This window comes from Macrotis lagotis, chromosome 1 (genome assembly GCF_037893015.1).
Source record: "Macrotis lagotis isolate mMagLag1 chromosome 1, bilby.v1.9.chrom.fasta, whole genome shotgun sequence".
NCBI classification, from domain to species: domain Eukaryota; kingdom Metazoa; phylum Chordata; class Mammalia; order Peramelemorphia; family Peramelidae; genus Macrotis; species Macrotis lagotis.
The window spans coordinates 151,986,246-152,011,158 of record NC_133658.1 but is presented as its reverse complement, the minus strand read 5'-3'; the positions used below and the strand labels follow the sequence as shown (position 1 = coordinate 152,011,158).

The following is a 24,913-nucleotide window of genomic DNA, read 5'->3' as shown; positions in this document are numbered from 1 at the left end:
GTTTTTTATATTTTAGGTTTAGCTAGTGGCTCTTTTCTTCCATTAGTTGTAAATGTTTTCATTGTGAATGGGTGTAGTGTAGTATAGCTCCACACTGGTGTCTGGAGGTACTAGAGAGCACTTCATAGGGATTGAGAAACTTCAAAATGGAAAGACAAGGCTCTGGCTCAGGTTCTATTTCTGATATGCTGGGAGTGTGGGGTTGGCTATTCACTAGTCATTGAACTTCTGGACAAGGAAGGGAGTTTCTAGAGTCAGTAGTTCCTGAAAGACTCAAGAAGGGAGCTAGGGTAAAATACTCAGAGATAAGTGAAAATCATAGTTGCCATATGCCAAAGAGCAAGTTTGGCCTCTGCCATGGTGGTTGCTAGCTGGTGAGAGGTGCTATGAGTCCTCTCTTACTACGTATATCCTAACTTCCCTCTCCAAAAGGAAGGAGCCACATTAGAACCCACTTCTACTCCTTTTTTAAAAGGCCTCTCATTTAAAGCAGGTCTCATAGAACAGTGCCATAGAATGTGTTGAAGGGTCACAAGAAGGAAAAATGAAATGAGAAGGGGAAGGAGATATTAGAGTTACCCTCCTTCTAGGGACTGCTGACTGACTCTGTTGGGAAGGAGCTGTGCTAGGTATCATGCTTCAGGGAAGGGGCACACAGCAGAAGGGAAAGAATGAATTTCAGAAAGCTCTGGGATTGTAAAAAGTATCCTTATGCTCCAACCCGAAATCAAAGACTGTCTTCTAAGAACTTCCTAAAATCTTCAAACATGAGCTTGAAGGGACCTTAAAAATCATCTAGATCATTTCTTTGATGAGGCTGTGAGAGGGAAAGTGATTTGACAAAAGGAACATGACAATTGGGACTAGAATCCAGGTCTTCCACTCTACCCCATTTGTACAGAGGCAGCATTAGCTAGCAGGATCTAAGAATTTAACTGGTTTCTGGGCAAACAAGATGGCCTCTCCAAAGCTCTTGCAATAAGGTTATTTTCTCTTATGACATCTTTGGAGTGGAAGGGCCAGCCAAAATCAGCAGCCTAACTTAGAAATGGAGTAGGTGGCAGTTGTCCGGCAGACAACTGCCAGGACGAGCCTCACAGCCCTCCCCACCATAGCTAATGGTGTTGAGTTTCAGGCTGGTTTTCACCGGCTGTCCCTGGCCAGAGTGCCAAACAGGAAATGGTGGCTTTCTTCAGCTATTTCCCCTAGGTCCTGCCCCTCCCCATAGGCACTGAATTCCAGAGGGACACACAAAAAAGTGTATATATCACATCCTACAGGATACCCAGAGGGAGGAAGAACCCTCAGTATAATCTAGGGGTACTTTTTGCCTACTCTGACACCATGCAGTGGGACAACATTTTTCCAACAGCCAGCTTCAGACAAAATTTTAGCAAGTCTATAAAACTTTTATTATCAAAAGGCCTTGTTTCTAATCTAGATCATAGGATTTCATAAGCCGGAGGGACCTAATAGTTCATTGATTTCAACCCACACTCAAGTAAGTATCCCTTCTGCAACATTTCTGACAAGTGTTTTTCCCATTTTTGCTTTAAAAAATCCAGTAATGGGGAACTTACTATCTTCTGAGGCATCATATTCCATGAATAACTCCTATTATTGTCAAAGTTTCTTTCTATCAAACTGAAATATACCTGTACAATTTCCATCCATTGTACCTGGTTCCACTCCGTAGGGCCAAGCAAAACCAATACAGTCTCTTGAGGTCAGAGTCTACCTCTTCAGATCCTTCAGTGTATACTATGGTTGGGAGTGGTCCTCTACTATGGATGAGTCTTTCCTAAAATGTGACAGCCAGAACTGAGCACAGTGTTCTTAAAGTGGTCTGAGCTCATGCTTCATCTGGAGAATGGCAATGTCCTCGGGTTCTTATGGCTATGCCAACGTAATACAAGCTCTGAGAACTCTTAACCAAGTTGGAAAGGTTTCAAATATGGACCTGGGAATAGACTGGATGACTGTCATCTAAAGACCAGCCTAATTTAGTTCAAAGAGGCCCATCACCATAAGGTTGGCCACCAATCAAAAACATATTTATTTTGGCCACATGAGGCAAGGGTGAAGGAGAAAGTGACAGAAAGGTAACTGAGTGATAGGAGATGAGGAAGAGGGAAGAAACAGAAGCTCACCACAAATGGCTTCATTGTTTTTCTGTAAAATATGAGGCAAGGTTCTCAGATGAGGAGGGGCTAAGGAATGTGGGAGCTTTAGGGAGAGATGAAAGGGTTTGAAAGGGCCACTGTAGAGAGTGGGATAGTGAGTTGGCATTGCCTAGCAGTTGTGAGGGCCTGCTGAGGTTATGTAACAAACTTTAGACTGCTGAAAGTATAAATTCTCTCCAGTGAATCCTTCCACACAACACAATTTCAGGTTTTGGGGCTTGAAGATTTGTTGACCAGTAGATGAAGGAGAATTGGGAAGAGTCTGATTTAATAAGAAGATCAACTCAGTTTTTCAACTTCAGATGGGCTATATCTTAATAAGATAAAGTTTTTCTGAATATTTCAAGAATCTATAGTTTCATGGATATAAACACTCTCTCCACTGATCCAAATTCCATCCTCCATAATGAATTTTCTGAATTGTTATGGCCAAAATAAATACATTTTGATTGTTGGTCAACCTTTGACACTTTCAATCACTCTTTCCTCCTTGCTTCTCTCTTCTCTTTAGGTTTTTGGAATATCATTGCCCTCTGGTTTTCTTCCTACCTATCCTACCACTCCTCTGTTTCCTTAGTTGTATCCTCCTCCAGATCAGGCCCTCCTATTCATAAGTATCCCTCAGACTTCCATCCTAGGACATCTTCTCTTCTCTCTCTCTCTCTCTCTCTCTCTCTCTCTCTCTCTCTCTATATATATATATATATATATATATATATATATATATATATATATATATATATATTACTTCACTTGATCATCTCATTACTTTGCATGGATTTAATTGCCATATTTATGCTGGTGATTCTCAAATCTATCTCTCATTTCCTAATCTCTCTCCTGACCTCCAATCTTGATTCTCCAACTGCTTTCAAACATCTTGAACTGCTTGTCACATCTTTAAATTAAACCATATCCAAAACAGAACTTATTATCTTTACCCTTCCCCCAATTACCTTCCATATTATTTTGGAGGGCAACACCTTCTTCCCAGTCCCTCAAGCTCACAACCTAGGAGTTATCCTGGATTCTTCACTATCTCTCACCCCACTTATCCAAGCTATTGTCAAGGCCCATTGATTTTCCTTTTGCAACAGCTCTTGAATATTTCCCCCTGTCCTCTTACTCTGTTTCCACCCTAATGCAGGGCATCATCACCTCATGTCTGGATTATAGCAATATCCTGGTGGTAAGTGAATCTGCCTGCTTCAAGTCTCCCCCTACTTTGAAATCATTCTCCATTCAGCCATTAAAGTGATTTTCCTAAAACAGGTCCAAGCATGTCATCACCTTACTCAATAAACTCCACTAGCTTCTTATTGCCTCCAGTAGCAAATACAAAATGCTTTCTTTGGCATTCAAAGCCCTTCACAACCTAGTCTCCTTTTACCTTTCCAGTCTTCTTATTCTTTCCTCCCATTAATGCACTCTTCCATCCAATAGCATTGGCCTCCTTGATTGTTCCACAAACAAGACCCTCCATTTCTCAGTTCTGGGCATTTTCTCCAATTGTCCTCAATAACTAGAATGCCCTCCCTCCTCGACTCTGACTGCTGACCTCCCAGATTTCTTTTAAGTCTCAACTAAAATCCCACCTTATACAGAACATCTTCTGTAACTCCTTTGAATTGATTTTATTTATTTCCTATTTACCTTGTGCAGGGCTTGCTTTGTATATGTTTATGTGTTCTGTCTCCCATTAGATCATAACTCCTTGAGTGCAGGGATTGTCTTCTGTCTCTTTTTGTATCTCCCAGAGCTTAGTATAGTACCTGATACATGGTAGGGACTTAATAATTTTTTTTAATTGAAGTGAATAGTTTGGATTAGGAAAATACTCAAAGAGAAGATAGAAGTGAAGGCTAAGAATTAGAATAATTGGATTCTATTCCCAACCTTTCCATCAACTCACAGCTAGGTCAAGAGAAAATTATCATGCCTCATTTTTCCCCATCTGTAAAAATGAGAAAAGTAATCTACCTTCCTTTCTCCATTTGTCATAAGTTGAAATCATTGACTTTGGAACCTCAATTCTACTAATGTTCAACCTTTCACATACTGATGGGACCAGAGAGTGATAACAAAAACATTGAGCTTCTTGGAAGCAAACTCTACATGAATTCAGTGCCTCCTTCCCCCCACTCTCCCATACACCCCCACTGCCTTTTTTGGTGCATTCCCATTTAGAAGAAATTTCTAGCAAAATATTAAATGGTTTCTTCTCCCACCATTGCTATGTCCTCAGCTTTCACTTAAAAAGAGTATATTTTTCATGGCTGATTCATCTAATAATTTTTAGTATGAACACCTAATTAAGTTATCAATAAATTTGTATCATTCATTTCAGGAGAAATGCATATAGGCTTCTCTTCTATTCCTCTTTGAAATTAGTGCTTAGGGCTTTATATGAAAGTATTTTCATTAGAGTCTCTTGTTAATGGGAATATTGAATATATGAAAATGGGATATTAATACTTTCCACAAAGAATATCACAAGTGATGACAAAGAGAGCTTAGAACAAATAAACAAAGACATCTCCAACCACCTGCCCTCCCCTCCCCCTCTCTACTCAAAAAAGATCTTCCTAGAGACTCTCGATGATTCTAAATCTTGGCCTGGAAATCTTTTGTTTGGGGAAAAAAGTATGAAAATTTATTCCTTGCTCTGCTACACTTCTTACCTCCCTTCTCTGTTCATTGTTCCCATCTATCCCTTAGATACAATCAATGTAGCCAGTACCCACAATGTGTTGGGATAGTTAGATAAATGGAAAATACAATCAGGCTAGGTCATTTTGCAGTACCTTCAAAAAGTGGGGTCATCTACACAGAAATTGAAGGTGAAGCCAGGATGTTTGGGTTTGAATCATTGGCTCTGCAGCTGGGTCTGAACTTAGTAAGCAGAGGCAAACCACATTCTATGCCTCAGTTGCCCCCCTTCCCCTGCAAAATGAGGAGATAGGATTGGGTGATCTTTAAGGTTTCCTCCAGTTTTCATGAACTTGCCTGGTCACCCTGTACCTCAATGTCCTTCTCTATAAAATAAAAATCTCTGAGAATTAGCAAAAAAAGATAATCTGTTTAAAACTGTAGATTTATTTTAATTGCTAATTTGTCAAACAACTTTCATTAAAATCAAAGCAAATAAAAAGCTGTAACTGGTCACTTCTTTTGTGCCAGAACTGTGTCAGTGATGAGGAAATAGGTAAGATTGAGAAAAAAGAATACTTCTTACCTTCTTAGGAGAAACACCATAATGCAATAGACTTGATATCAGAGGAGATCCAATACATATAACTTCCTGGCTGTGTGACTTTGATCAATTCATTAAACTGTGATTTATTTATTAGTACATTTGGGAATTGGTTGTTGGGATTTGAACAAGTTGTTCAAGTATCTGTTTTTCCTGTATTATAATTGTCTGTTTTAAATAGTAACTAGTTCAATATAATGTTCCCCTCTCCAGTGATATTTTCAAGATGATCATGAGGAAGTTAAACAATTCAAAATTAGGCCTATTTTACGTGGCCCATCTCTTTGGTCTGGGTGCTATTTACAATTCATCCCGGTTCATGGGTCTTGGGTCTCACAGATAATGGATTTCTAAGAATGTCAAGACATGTAAGGCCTTATAACAAAAAGAATTCATCTTATTTCTTTCTTTCACCATTTGAGACTGGTTGGAATTCAGGTTCAGTCATCTCCAAGAGTTTGGGTCAGCAAACCCCAAGAGACTCCCATTCCCAACTCCCCATCACTGACACACACACACACACACACACAATTTGACTCAGACCCAGGGCTATAATAAATAGAATAGAGTACTTTCTGAGTACTTTCTCCCCACAATGAAGACCAGCAATCCCAGACCTTGTACTTCATGGCATGTCCCCACTTTATGTATTTTCCCAAGATTCTTTCAAAAGGGGTACCCATCTGCCAGGGCCTGCATTGCTCCTAAATGGGACCCTTAGGGGAACACACACACACACACACACACACACACACATCACATTGCCTTTTTTATCGCTGCCACCATCATTGTTGATGCCTCTCCTCTCCCCAATTTCACACTCAACTCTTTTTTGCCTTCTATGAAAGAAGTTCTAATTACAGCCCTGACCAGATTTCCTGGTCTTCTCTCACACCAGAGACAAATCCATGGAACTAGTCCTGAAGTGAGCAAAGCTGAAATTTAGGTCTAAGTGAATTCTTCTCAGTGTTCCACACTACCGTGGCAGATGGCTAGGCGACTTCATCCTCACTACTGTCTGCTGATTTGTTGTTTCCTAAAACCCAGGGTCCTTCACCATTCCTTCAGCACCAGTGGACTTAGTATTGCTGTCATTGTCACACCCTACAGATGCTTTCACTCCCATTCAAAATAATTTCAATAAAGTGTTGCTATAAAGTAGAATATTATCTTTTGATGAATGTTTTTAAAGCCCTTTAGGTTTTCATGGTAATTTGCTGTGTAAAATTATTTAGAGATAAGAGCCAAATTAGCTCTGGTATGCTCAGGTCGCTGTGTCCTGTTATCCATGTGAGCAGTGTTTAAATATAATCAGCCCTTCGACTAATGCAGCATAATTGTTCATTTGAAAGAGCTTTTTTTACTCCATTCAATGAGTCATTAAAATATTCAAGGGATAATGCAGTGAATTGGAAATGAATTTATCATATTATCCTGTACATACTGTAGTGCCTCAGGTAACTAGGCAGAGAGAGAAAGGGGGGGGAGGGAGCAAAGGAGAGAGGAGCTGGTGTTCATGAGGAATCTGATAAACAAGCCTTTTGAATTGGTGTATGGGAAGGCTGCAGAGGAAGGATGGCTAGAGAGAAAGAAAATTATTTTCTTCAAGCAGCTCTCTCTCTCTCTCTCTCTCTCTCTCTCTCTCTCTCAACATTCTGAGAATCTGTACTCCACCACAGCTCTGCTGTTAACTTATTTTTATCAAATATGTTTATATCAGAAAGTCGTTATGGAAACCAATTCTGCCATCCAGGAGAATTCCTGGATCAGGCAGAAAACACACACACACACACACACACACACACACACACACACACACACACAAATTGCTCTCTCAATCTTTCCCTCTCACACACTCACATTCTCACTATTTCTCTTAGACACACTCACTGTCTCACACATGCAAAGCACACTTATTTTATCTCTCACATTAATGCTCATTCTCTCTCTTTCTCTAATACACACAACACACACACACACACAGAGTCCACAAAGGAACAACAGGCTCTTGCCCACTCAGCTATGAGCTCATCGGGATCAGTGACTGAGGGTTAACCATGACAAAACGGAGGGCAGCATTCCTGGGTCCCATAGCCTGGTGATGTAGAAATGGAGAATGCTATCAGATGAACAGGGCTGAGACCAGCCTTCTGAATTCCATCCTTGATTCATGATTGTCAGTCAAGCTTCTTCTTCCATGCTCTGGGGCTAAGTGTCCACCTTGGACAGTTGCCATTTGAAGAAAGCAAATAGGCCATGGTAGTCACAAGAGCATGCTCAGAAGTGGAGTCATGGCCTCCCCTCTACAATACTCTTTTGGAGGGACTGTCCAGCCTCTGCTGAAGGTCCTCCAGGGATGGGGAGGAGGGGGTCAACAGCCTGGGAAAGTTGCCTTTCTATCCCTGAGTCATTCCTTACATCCAAATCAAACTTTTCCTCCCGGGAACTTCTATCCATCAGTCCTAGTTCTATCCTCAGAGGGCAAGCAGAACAACACTAATTCCTTTTCCACATCACAGGTTTTTAAATGCTTGATGGTAATAACCCATCTTGTGTCTTATCTCTCCCAAGTTAGCTCTTCCTCCAGTCAGAAGGTCAGTCCTCTTATGTACTCTACTGTACTGGTTGCCCATCTTTGGAGACTCTCCTGCTTGTCAGTCTTCCTGAAACATAACATCAAGAACTAAGGATATAGCATGACCAGCAAGAGGACAAAAGACCATAAGGAAAACAATGACCTAAAAATCATATGATTTTGAATTGTAACAGGTTTTTTTATCCAAGTTTGAACACCTAAGTTTCTGTTAATATCCTCTAAGACAGTACTCACTTGCTTGGCCATGATATCACACTTTTGACTCATATTGAGCATCCTGTCCATTAAATCATCTTTCTTTGCTTCTTTGTATTTTGCATCCCTTTCCCTATCTTCTAGCCCACTCTCTTCACATTTCATCCCTCAAAGGAGCGACCCTCTCTTATAACAAATAAAAATAGTAAAACAAAATAAAATTGCATATTAGGCCTTTTCACAGTCCTAAGCCATGTCTCCCATAGCTGTAGTAGTACATTTGTTTACCTCAAGTGTAAGACTTTGCTTTTATTTCTATTAATTTCCTTTTTTACATTTAGTTCATTATTCTAGTCTTTTAACCACTCCTTCTAGATTTGTGTTATATGCAAATTTGGCAAGTATTTAGGGCATTAAAGAACATTTTGAGGTTATCTAGTCCAACCTCATCAACTTATAGATGGAAAAAAACCAAAACCCAGATAGACACCTGATGACTTACCCATGGTCACTTGGTAAATAACAAAGCTAGAAATGGAACCCGATTTCTTTCATTTACAATGCTTCTTCCATTACACCAAATTGTCTAAAACAACTGAAACTGAAACACGGAGGTCCAAGTTTTAAAAAATTTACCCTCATTCCCTTTCTGTAAATCAGGGCACTTCCCCTTCTTCATTTCCATGTTCTCTGTTATTTTTTCAAACATCACTGACAGAGGCCTATCTTCCAGCACAATGTTTGGCATATAGCATTTAATAAAATCTTGTATTCTTCCTTCCTTCCTTCCTTCCTTCCTTCCTTCCTTCCCTCCTTCCTTCCCTCCCTCTTTCCCTCCCTTCTTTCCTTCCCTTCCTTCTATTCTTTCTACCTTCTCTCTCAGCCATTATCACTGCCATCCACTCTAAGCATTGCTACTCTCCTTTAATTTTTTCTATTGCTCCCAACATGTCTTTTTTAAAAGACTTTTTTTGCTCTCCTTTTCATTCTTTACTTGCTAGCAGATACTTTGAGCTTCAATTTTCCTGACCCTATTTATTTCAGGACCAAGGAACTCTTTTAAATTCATTCTCAGTTATGTTCCCTTATTTCCATCTTCTGTACAAGTTGTGGTTGTTTTTTAATCCTAAATTGGTCCCATAACTCCACTGCCCTTCCACACAAGTCTCTTTTTAACAGCTACTTCTTTCTTCTCCATTAGAATCATTTGTGTTTATGTTGTCAGAATTTCAGTCTGAGAGCTTCTCATCTATTCTGGGAAAACTTCCCCTAAAGAATTTTGGGGCATGGGATGCCCTTCATCTGAACTCTGTAATCTACTCTCCCCAAATCCAGGATGCTTGTCAGACTATCCCTGATCCTCCCCCATTACCACTTCCTAGGACTCTTCTACTAAAGTCATAGATATGTTGACTTCTTATGCTAGGAATTTCCCACCCTAAATCAGAGACTCTTTGTGTGTTACATATTATGTCTCTAGACACCCTCCCCCAGCAGAATGGGCAGAAGAGAACAATTTGTTCCAATGGCCATGAAGGCGGCTGAAGCAGGTGCTGTGGAGAGCTTAGAGCTTGGGCAGACATCAAAGTCACCAAAGTCATCCACTGCATCCTGGGCCATCGCCAGTTGCCTTGACTTTTTTTTCCTTGCCACTGGACTTCAATGACTCTGAAAAAGAGATTGAGGCTGATAACTTGGTGCAACTCTGCCTCACTTGAATCCAATTCATGCATGATTCAGGATATCACCCAGTAATGTCATTGGTCCTCTATACAAACAAAGAACAGCAACAACACTTAAGTCTTTATAACAAACTCAAAGTTGTAGTGGTCATTTTCTCCCAAAGTTCTCCTCATTTCTACCTTTAGTAATCTGTACCTCCCTATTGATCAGAATCAGCTCCAAAAAATATGTTTTCTACCTCTTGAAGAATGAAATGCTCACCAAAACAAAGAAGGAATTTGCCACTTGTTCTGCTTTTTTGGAGAGAGTAAGAACATCAACAGACAAGAGAATAACTGAATCTCCATTTAGTATTATATCATGGTCCTGTGCCAAATTTATGATGTTATCTAAAGTAATGGTACAATTTCTCCTTCTGACTAGGTGGTCTGTTAAACGCTCACATCCCAATATCACTTTTGTTTCTCCATTCTTTAATCCTTACACAAATGTTCTCTATCTCCTCCAGCTTATGACCTCCTTCACAGAAGCCTATCTTCTGTATCACCATCTCTGTGTCTAGTGGAGGTAGAATATGAGGAGGTCCCAGGGACTGAGAAGATTGAGGAATTGGCAAGTTAGTTTATTTAAAGGAGCATTAACATTTATGCTGAAGTCCCCTAGTATGAGAACAGGAGCTGGAGAGGAGAGAAAAAAAATGAGCCAGGCACTGAACACATTGAGGAAGGAAGATGGATGGCTTGAGGACCCAACAGATAACAGAATATGGATTGGGTGATAAATGTGCATGGTGGTTGTCCTTCAATATTAGAGTCAAGATACAGTTCATCTGACTGTGGCTGATCAGACCAATACCAGCCCAGACTGCTCTACCACAGATCAGGCACAAATAGTCCATGTTACATTTGAGATTGGATTCTATGAATTTGAGCATCTCATTTTTCTTTTGAGATGCTTCAATAATAATGCCTTACTTAAAGAGCACAGCACCTTCTCTGATGAGGGCCTGCCATGCTAGGTGGTCCTGTGAGAGTGTTTCCCATGTCACACAATCAATTCCAAATAAATGTGTATATCATGAACTTTAAAGGGGGGAGAAATTGTTTAGTGAAGGTGAGAGAAAGCCTGGAAGTGGAAATGAAGAACAAGGAATATTCAAGTTCTCCCATCATGATAACTGAATTTGAGGGAAAATGGAGGGAAGAAAAATGAGAGAAAGATCTGAGAGAAAGTAGCCTGTACTGGAAAGCATAGTGAGGAAAGAAGTATCATCCAATGCAAACTAGATCTCATGAGGATCATAAAATGGAATGAATAATTAAAGAAGAGATTTATGATTAAAGGGAGTTTTAAAGTGTCAATTATAAAGCAGACATTTCAGAGGGCAAAGCAGAAGGAGTGAAATATTGCAGGGATAAGACTGAAGTGAATAGACTTAAGGGAGTAGTCAGTAGAGAATGGGGAGCAGGGTTTATATATCAGAATCAGTGAGATGAGATAAATAGAGTGCAAGTATGCTGAAAGTAAACAGACTGCCTAGTCAGAAGGAGAAAATGTGACATGACTTCAGATAATATCACAGATCTGGCACAGAACCATGACATAATACTAAATGGAGATTCAGTTATTCTATTGTCTGCTGGAGTTCTTACTTTCTCCAAAAAGCAAAACAAGTGGCAAATTCTTTCTTTGTTTTAATGAGCATTTCATTGAGGAGTGAGTGCAGAAAAAGCATCAGTGACCAGAGAGAAGTTCACTGAGGGAGACATGATTAGACTGTTTAAGGACCTCTATCAAGGTTCAGCCTCATGATAAAAGATAATGTTGTATCCTGATCACACAGAAGTGGGGGAACCTGGTCAGGAGGTGGTGATAACTTTCCTGTGAGGCAGAAGGTGGAAAGGGTCTTGTCCATGATGGCCTTACCCTACAGATGGTCCAGGAGGCAGATGGTGGGGAAGTTCTCTACCTATAGTTTAACCCTGGAAGGAGCCTTCTTGGAGGTAGTAGAGAAAGTCTTGGACACAGGTGAGGCCTAGGGGCTAGATATATTTGCTGTCTTTCAATATTTGAAGGGCTGTCATGTTGAAGCAAGATTAAACTTTTCAAGTGTGTTCCAATGGGAAATCAGAGTTTGGCTCAGGGCTACTTTCTAAAAGGTCAAAATGGCCAACTATGGGATGGGATGACTAAATCACTCAAAAAGCTTGTATGAAACATCTTGGTGCAAGAACTGTACTAAATGGTTATAAAATGAAGACAAAAGTGAAACAATCCCTGCCCTCAAGGATCTTATATTCTAAGGAGGGAGACATGGACATATTTAAGAATTTATAAAATATCTAGAAAATGAAATTGATGGTTTGGGGAGGAAAGGTACTAGTGAGTGGGAGATCAAGAAAGGCTTCATGTAGTAAGTGGTGTCTGAATTGTGTTTTGAAGAAATCCAGGGATTCTGAGAGGCTAAGATAAGGATGTAGAGCATTCTAAGCATGGGGAGCAGGGGTGTGGGGGGGAGACAGCAGGTGTCCCCACATGGACAAAGAAGATGGAATAGTGTGGATAAGGAATGGTAAGTTGGTCAGTATTCCTTATCCATAGAGTTTTCAAGGTAGGATAGAGGTAGGTTATAAGAAACTTTAAATAATAGAAAAGTAATAGGAAACCACTGAGCAATATCAATAATAATAACTAATATTTACTTAATGCCTACCATATGCTACTTTACAAATATTATCTCATTTGATCCTCACAGAAACCCCAATAGATGCTATTATCATTATCATTCTAATTAGTATTATTTTACTTTACAGTTGAGGAAACTGAATCAAGTAGAAATTAAATGACTTGCTTAAGATCACACAGCTAGGGGCAGCTGGGTGGCACAGTGAATGGAGCCAGCCCTGGAGTCAGGAGGACTTGAGTTCAAATATGACCTCAGATATTTAATTGCCTGTGTGACTTTTGTCTTGCAAATATAACCATTGACTTGCAAAAACAAACAAAACAAAACAAAAAGATCACACAGCTGGTAAGTGTCTGAGGCCACATTTGAACTCATTCCTCCCAGACTTCAAGCCTAGCATTCTTATCTTCTGTGTCATATGATTATTATTGAGGAGGAAGGCAACATGATCAAACCTACCCTTTAGGAAATTCATGCAGACAGGCTGTAGAGGACAGATTTGGAGGGAGAGAAGCCATATATATTTGTAATGGGTTAACTAACTATTATAGGATCATATATTGACAGCTGATAGAGACCTTAGCAGTCATCTGTTATCATCATCATCATCATCATCATCATCATCATCATCATCATCTTATTGGCCCACAAACACTATTGATTACCAACATTGACTTTCTTGGAGTTCTTCCAATATGATTCTCTTGTCTCCCATCTTGTTGCCTTGGCACTATGTCTTCCACATCTGGAATGCTCCACCATGTCACCTCCACCTCTTAAGCTCCCTGACTTTCTTCAAGATTTGACTCAAATCCTGTCTACCAACAGGAGGATTTTGGGGGTCCAGCCCAGATAGCCCAGCTATCTACCTGGCTGTCATATGGCTTCCTCCCATTAGAATGCAAGCTCCTTGAGGAATGTTTTTTGCCTTTCTTTGCATTCCCAGTGCTTAACACAGTGTGACTTGATTTGACTCTGATGACCACTTTAGGAAAATCACTTGGGTGGTTTTGCAGAGGATAATTAGAGTAGGAAGAGACTTGAGAAAGGGAGATCAATTAGAAGGCTCTTGAAATAATTCACACGTGGGGACACAAACCTGTGAGAGTAAAGAGAAGAGTATGTGTACAAAAGATGCTGGGAGGGTAAAATAGGATTTGGCAACTGTTTGGATGGGAGGAGGTACGAGAGTGTGGCAGGACAGTGGAGACCTCAAATAGTAAGGAGAAAGTTAGGGGAAAAGTTAAGGGGGATGGGGGAAGATAAAGAGTCCTGTTTCCCGAATGGTGAGGTTTAACCTGCTTAGCAGGTAATTGGAGTTCTGAAGAGGGGAGAGAGGAGGAGAGAGGAGGAAGAGAGGGACAGCCAGATAGCCAGACAGAGACAGATGGAGAGAGAGAGAGAGAGAGAGAGAGAGAGAGAGAGAGAGAGAGAGGAATCATCTGCCTAGGGATGCTTTTGAATCCAGGGGAGCTGAAGAGGTCACCAAAAAGAAGGGGGCCCAGGATAGAACCCTGGGGGGATAGTGCATGTAGCACTGGATGAAAGCTTATACTTAATTTCGTAATCAGTAGGATCTCTACTTTGAGGCTTCCAAGTCAGTTCTGACACATAGCATCTGTTTGACAGTGGACAAGTCACTAATTTTTCTTCTTCAGTCTCCTCTCCTGCCAAATGAAAAGATCAGACCCCCTCAAGGCTTAGCCCAAAGTTCCCAAGTGACCCAAACAATCAGTGGTGCAAAGTGGGCACAGGCATGGCACAAATCCTACCATGCATGTGATCCTATGGAGTTCAAATGACCCCTTGCTATGAGACCCTGGGCAAGTTTCTTTCTCTATTTGCCTCAGGTTCTTCCCCCTCTCCGCCAGAGTTATGAGAATCAAATGAGATCATATCTGTAAAGGCCTCAGCACAGTGTCTGGCACACCCAGTGGGTGTTCCACAAATACTTATTCCCTTCCCTTCTCTTTTCTTCCCCATCTTCTTAGGAGCTGATCCAAGGTCTTGTCAGTCAAGGCCAGCAGCAGTCATTCTGCATCCCCGCCTCTCGGTGTCTACATTCCCTTTGCCATGTGTCTTGGACTTGGCACAGTGTGACTGGTGATCCATTTTGGCCAACAAGGAGACAGAGATGTTCAGAAGGAGAGTCCATTAGACACAGTAGCATGGAGGCCAGGGCTTCTCTAGACTCTCCCTTCCTGAACAATGAGACCCCCCAAGAGTGGCCTAGGGTGGCCTGAGAAGGCCAGTTAGAGCATCTTAACAGCCTCATGCCCTCCTGCCTTCCTCCAACTTTGATTCCATCTTGACCAGGGCAGGGAAAAAAAAAATGTGAGGAGCTCAGGACTAGCCAAGGGCCTGTATCTGGGTGGGAAGGGGGGGGACACAGTCAGAGTGTGGGGTGGGGGCTAGGGCTCCTGGAGCTGCTGGCCTGCCAGGCTTTAAGCTGAGGACTAGTTTTCCCTAGGGGGATGGGGTTGGTGTTTTCTTGTCTCAGTTGATGAACAGATTCTGGGTGGCAGGAGTCACCATAGAAACAGGTGCTATCTTAAGCAAATGAGCCTTATTAACCTTAAGAGTGGTGGAGTTTTCACAAGATTGCACATATAGGGTAGAAGCGAGAGCGGAGGTTTGGGGGGGAGAGGAGCAAGGGAGGGTGGGGCTACTCTGGCTTGGGAATACTCTCATTCTGGGCGTGCTTCAGACATAATGCATCTAACATGCGTGTGTATGCATGTGCTGTGTGTATGTCTGTGTAGCAGCATGTGTATATGTGTGTGCTGGCAGGATTTGGCGGGGGCGGGGAGGAATGGTGTGGCATGGTCTTGACTAACAGGGCTTACATTCTGCCTTTCCTCCAAGAAACAAATACTACTTCAGAGGAATTCTGTTTGGGTGGTCCAGAGATGGCAGAGGCTGGCCAAGGCCCTGGCTCTGAGTGTATAGTCCACCACTCCTCAGTCCAGTTCTGGGTTCACATGTGGGGGTATCTCTACCTGGCCCCTACCCCCTCCTCATCCTAGCTGGAGCCAAGGGGCATCTGATTCAAAAATGGACCGTTTCAGCTTGATTCAGTTCAGTAAACATTTAAGGTACCCTGCTAGACTCTGGGGATGCCAAGGCCAAAAAGGGAGTGAGACTACCCTTCAGAAACTCATCATTCTACCTGAAGGCTATATTTACACAGAAAAATAAATGCAAAGTAAAGGACCAAGGCCTGAACTTGTAACTTAACCAATACAGGGAATTTCTGGATGAAGAAACTCCCTCAACTAGTGTAGTCTTCTCTTTTCAACTGTCTAGAGGATTAGGAGGTTAAGTGACTTTCAGCCCATGAGTGTCCATATGTACAAAGATAATGTAAAGGTGTTGGTGGAAAAGGAGGGTGTTAAAAACTTAGGGAGCCAGGAAAGCCCTTGCTGGATCTTGAAGTAAAGCAAGTTCAAAAATTTCAGAAATTTCAGAATTTGAACCCAGTTCCCATAAATCCCATCCCTTTTGCCATCCCTCATCTCTCCTTACTTCCTGCTCCTGCTCTCAAGCCTTTGTCTTTGTCTTGACTCTACCCTTTTATCTCTTCTGTTCTCTGCTGTCCTTCCAAACTCTACTTTATCCCTGTGAATGCCCAACCAATGACCAGGTCTTATGTCCAGTTCCACATCATTTCCCTCATCTAACTCCTTGCTACTCACATGGCCACCCCCTTAAATTCTGCACCATGGCAATGGGTTCTCCATACTCCACTCCATCATCCACTCAGAGACCAAAGAGCATGATTTTGGCAGGGGTGGGGGGGAGGCAATCGGGGTTAAGTGACTTGCCCAGGGTCCATAGCTAGTGAATATCTGAGGTTGGATTTGAACTCAGGTCATCCTGACTCCAAAACCAGTGCTCAATCCATTGCATCACCTAACTATACCTATGATATTCCTTAAGCACAGATCTGACCGTGTCCAAGCCATATTTAATAAACACTTAATAGCTGCTTATTGCCTTTAGGATAAAATAGAAACTCCTGCTGGACAATTAGAGATCTTTATGATCGGGTCCTAATCTTTCCAGTCTCATTAAAGAGGATACCTATTCTTATATTCTATCATCCAGTCAAACTGGCCTTGCTGTTCCTTACATAGGGCAACCCCATATTTGTCTCTGTGTTTTTGTCTTGGATGACCTGTCTCCTCATCTCTGCCTTATTTCCTTCAGAACTCAACTAAAGTTATTACTATAAGAAACCTTTCATGGTTCCCCTGGTGACTAATGCCTTCTCTCCCAAAATGACTTTGTATTTATTTTGTATTTATTCTGCTTATACATATAGACAGCTAGGTGGTGCAGTGGATAGAAAATTGGACCAAGCATCAGGAAGATCTGAATTAAAATCCATCCTGAGATATCTGCTAAATGAGTGGCCTTGGAGAAATCACTTAACCTCTGCCTCATCTTCCTCATCATCTATAAGATGGGGAAAATAATAACATCTACCTCCCAGCATTGTTGTGAGGTCCAAATGAGATATTTTTAAAGTGCCATTATAAAGGCTAGATATACACAAAAACACATACACACACTATATGTAGTTCTCTAGCCTGGCTTGGGGTACCAAATGTTCCCATGTTCTTACCTCCTACCTTGTTCAAAGACAGGATCTATGTAACACCTCCAGTTGTGGTTCCACCAAAATAGATTCCCCCCCCTTAGTAGTTGTGTGTCTCTGCACCCCACAGAAGTCTATTATGTACCTGTCCTACACTACTAGGTACTAGAGTTATCAGTGTCTTTGTTCTATTTCTGCTCCCTCCATTAGGGCAGAAACCATAACTATTTTATCTATACCCTTCAGGGAGAGATTGGATGGCTATTAATTGGGATATTAGAGAAGGAATAGGGCAGCTAGGGGGCCTGGTAGATAAGAGTTGCTGGGCCTCAAGTCAAGAAGACTCCTCTTCCTGAGTTCAAATCTAGCTCCAGTCACTTGGTAACTGTATGAACCCTGGGCAATTAAACCTGTCTGTCTCAAGTTCCTCAGCTGTAAAATGAGTTGGAGAAGGAAATGGCAAACCTCTCCAATATTTTTGCCAAGAAACTCTCTAAAGGAGTCATGAAGTGTTGGACACAACTGAAAAATGACCAAACAACAGAAGAGGAAAAAACAATGGATGAGCTGGCCCAGGTTGCCCCCCCCCAAGTGACAGCTGTCATTAGGAAGGTTCTTAAGACTTTTACCTAAAGGTATGAATGGAAGGAGTCCTCAGCTAGCTTAGAGATGTTGCCTTTTAATGGGCTCTATGGGCAGGACCCTGACCCTTAGAAGTGGAAAGGGAAGGAAATAAAACTCTCCATTTAAGTTTCTGAGCTTTCAGTCACTGGGAGGCCTAAAGGGCCTTCTCCAGAGCCTGCTCTAAGCTTCTTTGAAGGAAGAATTATGGCTTCCCCACATTACGTACACATTCCAGGATTTTTGGAGAAATGTGCTGCTGCCGGCAGCTTTCTGAGCAAACAGATGGGGTCTAAATGTTGTTACTGTCAGTGTGGTTGCAAATATCATATAAAAAAGGGAGGGGGGACTTTGGGGTTATTGTTTTTCAAATAAAAATTCAGGAACTATGTATAGATATTATACATCCAGGGAGCTGTAAAGATCAAACTGTTTATATTACCCTTAAATATAGTCTTTAGTTGGAGGCATTGGGAAGGGGGAGTGACTGAGAGGTACAAAAGCTCACCCAGGGCTTAAGATGAAGGAATAATAGGACGGCAGTAACTTTTTTTTTCTGGGGTATGGGAGAACAACCTGTACCCTTGTGATTGGCCAGAGCCCCAGAAAACTAGAGCAGTTATCTGGGTAATTTCACAGGCCCCATTAGCCCAAAGTACTGCCCTCCCACAGCCCCACACAAGAAAAGCTGCACATTCTGTGGGGAGGTGGGAAAGTTGTTAACAGCCAGTGGTGAATGGGTCCTGGGTCTGGGCTTCAAGGCATCTTCCAGGGAGCCTCTGATCTCAGGATCCAGGAGAAAGAAGGACTTCAGCACCAAGGCAGTCAGCTAGCTCCCCTTCAGATACACACAGGGCCAGGCTCAGGTCTTCCCTCAATACAGAAAAACAGAATGGAAAGGAATCTCAGAAGCTAATCCCCCTACTCCATATCTCCAGCTTCCCCAGCAAGAGGTTGTCCGCAATAACCCATTTCAAGTTTGGCTAACACATTTTTTGTAGTTGGGCAGAACAGTGGATAAGGGTACAAAACCTAAAGTCAGGAAGACCTGAGTTCAAATCCTACGCAAGCTTTGTGACCCTGGGCAAATAACTTATCCTCAAACTACCTCAATTTCCTCATCTATAAAATGGGATAACAGTAGGACCTACTTCCCAGGATTGCTTTGAGAATCATATGAGATGATATTTATAAAGTGCTCTAAAGGGCTCTCAAGGAGCCATATAAATGCTTGCTATGATTATTATTAATCTACTCACAAAATCTCAAACTTGAGCAAAAGGAATACTGGCAATGAAACTCCTTATCTTCCTTAACTATTTGGCAGCTGTCTGGCTCTTGACTGGGCAAGCCCCAGGCATATCAGGTAAAAGGGTTTATTACGGTTAAGGTATTGCTTATCATCTTTCCATTGTGTTCTGGAGATAAGCAGTATCACAATAGACATCAGCTCCAAAAGTGGTCCTAGTGCCAGGCTCTTTATTCAGAACATATTGCCTTCTTTTGCCCCTCTGCTTTTGATTCTTTTCAACAAGGTCCACCCCTCAAGTGAGACATTCTGAGGGTTCAGCGATAACTGCACATTATAGATTAATTTCTGATATTAGCTACAACAGCCTAGACAAGTCTTTCTTTCTTAGCAGGGGCTCGTAGGTTCTCAGAAATCCCTTCAGGCATGTTCTCCAATTGGTATCCCCTCATTTTCCTCTGCCATATGGGTCTGAGTATATCCATTGCACAGGTCCAATGATGAATACCACTGATAGAGATAGGACCTTTACTAAGTGCATGTTATGAAACTGCCACTATACTACATTGTTATCTTGCTGTAGTTTACCTGTTCAAAGTTTTGTAGTCTATATATATATATATATATATATATATATATATATATCAGGATCTTCCTATTAACCATGAAGTATGAAGGTAGGGGAACTAGGCAATTTCTTTGTAATTCTGTTGACTAGCAGTTCCTTTAGGGGGCTCTTAAGAGTCTCTGTCTCAGAAACTACAGTTTTTCTCAGACAATTCTCAAAATGGTCAGGAGTCATTAAGGAGGATTGTGTTTTCTCAGCATGGCCCATATCCCTTTCATGTACTATCTCTGAGTTTCTTCCTCAAACGATTCTTCATCCAGCCTAGGTTGACAAAAGGGGGACATCCAAGAACCAACAGTCACTAAGGAAGTTTTTTTGTCAAAGAATCTTGGGGAAGATATACTTAGCAGCAGTGGATAGATGATACAGTGGATAGAGCACTGGCCTGGAGTCAGGAGGACCTGAGTTCAAATCCAGTCTCAGACACTTAGTTATTACCTAGCTGTGTGACCTTGGGCAAGTCACTTAATCCCATTGCCTTGGAGGGGAAAAAGATATACTTAGCATCTGAAGGCCTTCCAGTTTCAACAGCCTTGGAGTGTTCCAGCTAGCAAACCCCAGAGTAGTCGAGCAGACATGGCCTCCATATGGAAAGACTAGCGACCTCCACTAAGGATGACCCAGGGCCATAAATTATCTGCAGAAAGCCAGACTTGGTTGTAAGAGGCAACTGGCAGAGCTACTACCAAAAGAGCAGCAATCCATCTGCATGGTCTAAGGACTCTGAAAGCTTACAGCAAACTGACATGATAAATCAATCAATCTTTGAGAACCTCAAAGAACTCAGCACTCTGGATCTAGAGGATCCAAACTGAGACCTGCCAGTTTTTACATGGAAAACACTAGCAGAATAAAGGTTCAGCAGTAGGACCCAAACCACACAGATTGGGAACCACAAGGAGTCCCATCATTCAACTCAACTCTTCAGGAGCAGTAAAAGTCTGGATCTGGTAAAAAAAAAAAAGTCTCAATTTGGGGAGTAGATCTAAAAACATATATAAAAGGAAGATACAATTTATAAAGAAATTTTATGGGTCCAGAGAAAGGACACAGCTTAAAAAAAAGAGAGTAATACTATAATGTCTATGAACAGAGATTCAGATAAAGACACAGCTTGGTCACAAGGACTATTAGAATTCCTGGAAAAGACAAAAGAAAAGATAAAAAGGATATTGTCAATGAGCTTTAGAGAATAGAAATGAAGAAGAATAAGCTGCTGTATATGAACACTAAAATCTTTCACAAAAATGTAAAAGTTAGAATGGACCAAACAGAAATCAACAACTCCAAAAATATAAGAAATTTAAGAATAAAATGAAAAAAGTGAAAAAATAGAGGAAAATGTATGGTACTTCCAATAAAATATAATAAAAATCAGTAGACTGACATAACCTAAGAATCAGCAAATTATCTGAAAAATCAAAAAACCTTGGATATCATGTTTCAAGAAATCATAAACTAAAACTGCCTACAATTATTAGAAGCAGAGGGCAAAGTAAAAATAGAAAGGATTCACAAGTTACCTCCTAAATGAAACATTAGGGTAAAAAATCCAGGAAATATCAGAGATAAAATCCAGAATTTTTAGGTTAAAGAAAAAAATGTTAGCCATAAAGATGATACTTCTTTGATGTTCAAAGATTTGACAGCTGCTACAATAGAAATGGTAATTCTAAATGGTAAAAACTAAAAGCTTACAATCAGGAACAACTTACCCAGTAATCTTACAAGGGAAAAAAATAGATCTTTAATGAAATAAATGACTTCTAAGTATTCCTGATGAAAATACCAAAATTGAATAGAATCTTTGAAATACAAATATAGGAACTGAAAGAAATTTAGACAATTTAATATTGAGGTTGAAAAGTGCTGTGCAATGAGGAAGTGTTTGCTTCCTAATGGGGAAGAAGAAACAAGGCCCTTCAGAAGCCTAATGTTTTCAAGAGTCATAGGAAGAATTAAATCAAATAGAAGGTCTAGATGTGGTTTTGTTCTATTGTGCTTATCTTAACAGAAGAAAGAAAATGAAAGGAAAAGGAAATGCACTAGAGAATAAAAGATGAGAAAGGAGACACAGCTAACTATTTTATATAAGCAGGGTGCATGGGAAAGAATTATAGAGACACGGAGGAGAGGGTGGGGGAAATGGATATTATATGGACCTTACTTTTATATAAACCAGAAAAAAGGATTGAAAACACACACACACACACACACACACACACACACACACACAACGAGTTTGGTGTTAAAAAACATTTAAGTCAACAGGGAAGCAGGTGTTAATAGGAAAAAAGGGGTAGAATAAGGGAAAGATTAGTCATAAACAAAAAGCAAAATACAACCATGAAGGGTAAATTGGTGGGGATTGGGGGGAGGCAGAAAGCACTTAAAATGAAACAAATAAAGGACAAAAGCCTGTGATCAGAGACTGGAAAAGGGAAAGAAAAGAATAGCAATGGAATATAAGACCACTTACTAATATTGAGCATGCTTTTTCTCTATTATTATCTCCTTTGTAAAGAGAGAAAAGGGAGTAAGAAGAAAAATTATGAGGATATGATGAAAAAATAAGGAATTAATAATCATGAATATAATTAATAATAATAGCTAATTAGCAACTCACTCATAAATGGAAGGGAATAGCAAAATAAATTCTAAAGCAAAATTTGACTATGTTTGTAAGAATATACTAGAATCAGGGCAGCTAGGTGGCACAGTGGATAGAGCACTGGTCCTGGAGTCAGGAGTACCTGAGTTCAAATCTGGCTTCAGACACTTGATAATTACCTAGCTGTGTGGCCTTGGGCAAGCCACTTAACCCCATTGCCTTGCAAAAAAAAAAAAAAAAAAAACCTTAAACAAAAGAATATACTAGAATCATAAAGATTCACATGGAGTTAAAATAAGGGACTGGAACAAAATTATAGTTAGAGAAAACTTAAAAGGGCAACCATAACAACCATGATCTCAAACAAGAGAATGGTAAGAATGTGATTAAAAAAAAGATAACCAGGCAAGCTACATAATTCCTAAAGGCACCATGGATAATGAATTAATATAAATATTTAATATATTCAGCAATGATAAAACATTTAAATACTTAAAGGAAAATTTGATCAATTTAGGAGAACTACAAAATAAAATTTTTAAAATAAAGAAATAAATATAAATACCATAAATACAATAAAACTATAATATAGCGTAATCTCAGTGTGGCTCCTTCAGATTTTGGCAATCTAACAAAACAGGAAAATTAGGAATCTGAACAGATTAGAAAAGTTAGTTGTAATAGATCCCTTAGCTTTAAAGGCACATGTTAAGAAATTAACCTTGTAAAAACACTCAAACCCCACAAATGCAGAAAAACATAAAAAGTAAATTAAAATTTTCTGACCCAACATAATAAAAATTACATTCAATAAAGGATCTTTAAAGAAACAAAATTTTTTTAATTTATGGGTCAAAAAATAATTTATAGAAATGGGAGATAATTTCCACCAAAGAAAATGACAGACAATATACCAGAATTTTGGAATTCAACTAAAGAAATCCTTAGAAAAAAATTTCCTATCATTAAGAAAGAACAATGGAACAATCAATGAATTGGGCATTCAACTAAGACAAAAGCTAGAAAAACTACGCAACAAAACTCCTCAACTATATAACAAAATAGAAACTTTGAAAATCAAAAGATTTGCAAACCAAAAACAAAAATTGAAAACAAAAACCCCACTGAACTTATAAACTACAAGTTTTTTAAAAGCCAGTAAAATACATAAATTAGCTAATCTGATTGTTAAAAGTCACAAGAAAATAAATCACCAGTATCAAATAAAAGAATTCACAACAAATTAAGATAAAATTAAGGAAATTATTAGAAGTTATTTTGCCCAGATATGTCAACAAGATAGATGAATACTTACAAAAATAAAAAAACCCAGAATAACAGGATGAGAAACAGAGAATTTAAATATATGAATTTCAGAAAAAGAAATGAAACAAGCTATAAATGAAATCCCAAAGGAAAAAAAACCTGATACCAGATGGTTTTACAAGTGAATTTTATCAAATATTCAAAGAACAGTTACAACATTACATAAACTGTTTACCAAAAAAAAAGAGAGAGATCCTACCAAACTTGTTCTATGATACACATATGGTATTGATACCTAAACCAGGGTAAGACAAAGTAGAGAAAGAAAACTATGGACTATTATCTCTAATGAATATCAGTGCAAAAATTTTTAAATAAAAATATTAATACATATTCTACAACAATTTTTTCAAATTATAAACTACAAAATAGTGAATTTATACTGGAAATTGGGATTAGTTCAATATAAGTAACTAATAAAATAGGCCATATTTATAGCAATAATAATAAAAATCATATGATTATATTAATAGATGCTAAAATGCTTTTGACAAAATACCACAGTATCTATTTATAAAAATACTAAAAACAAATAAATGAACTTTTATTTAATATGGTAATTAATAGCTATCTAAAACCAAGAGCCAATGATACATTAATAGAGAAGTGCTAATGACTTCTCCAATAAGTAGAGTAGTAAAATAAGATGTCTTCATTTAGTGATAGGAATTCTAACTTTTAATAGCTAATAAAAGAAAAAAATTGAAGTATTGAGCATTTGAAGAAACAAATCTATTACTTTTTGCAGATTCAACTAAAATTAATTAAAAATAATAACTTCAATATATTAACTGAATATAAAATAAACTCATCTAATTCATCAGCTTTTCGGTATACTCTCCAAAAACACCAAAAGGAAGAGATAGAAAGAGAAATTCAATTCAAAGTAACTATAGGATAAACAAATGTTTTGGAAGTATACTTACAAAAACACATAGAAATTATATTTGCACAACTATGAAACATTCATTATAGGGGCAGGCAGTTATCGCAATGGATAAAGCACTAACCCTACAGTAAGAAAGACCTGAGTTCAAATTTAGTCTTAGGCACTTACTAGCAAGGTAACCCTGAACAAGTTTAATCCTGAATGTTCTCTAAGAATCTAAATAATCAATTTTTCATTGATAGACCAAGTCAATCTAACAACACAATATTACTACCTAGATTGATTGATATGGCATGGGATAAGTAAATTAAACTACCAATGGATAAGTTTTCAGAGTTAGGAAAAATAATCAAATTCATCCAGGAAAACAAAGATCAAGAACCTCATGCCGAG

General features: G+C 39.5%; 1 protein-coding gene across 4 annotated transcripts in view; it reads left to right on the top strand.

Annotated features, from left to right (window-relative positions):
- Positions 1 to 24,913, top strand: part of PEBP4 (phosphatidylethanolamine binding protein 4) — a 170,633-nt gene that overhangs the window by 49,634 nt on the left and 96,086 nt on the right. The window lies entirely within an intron of this gene.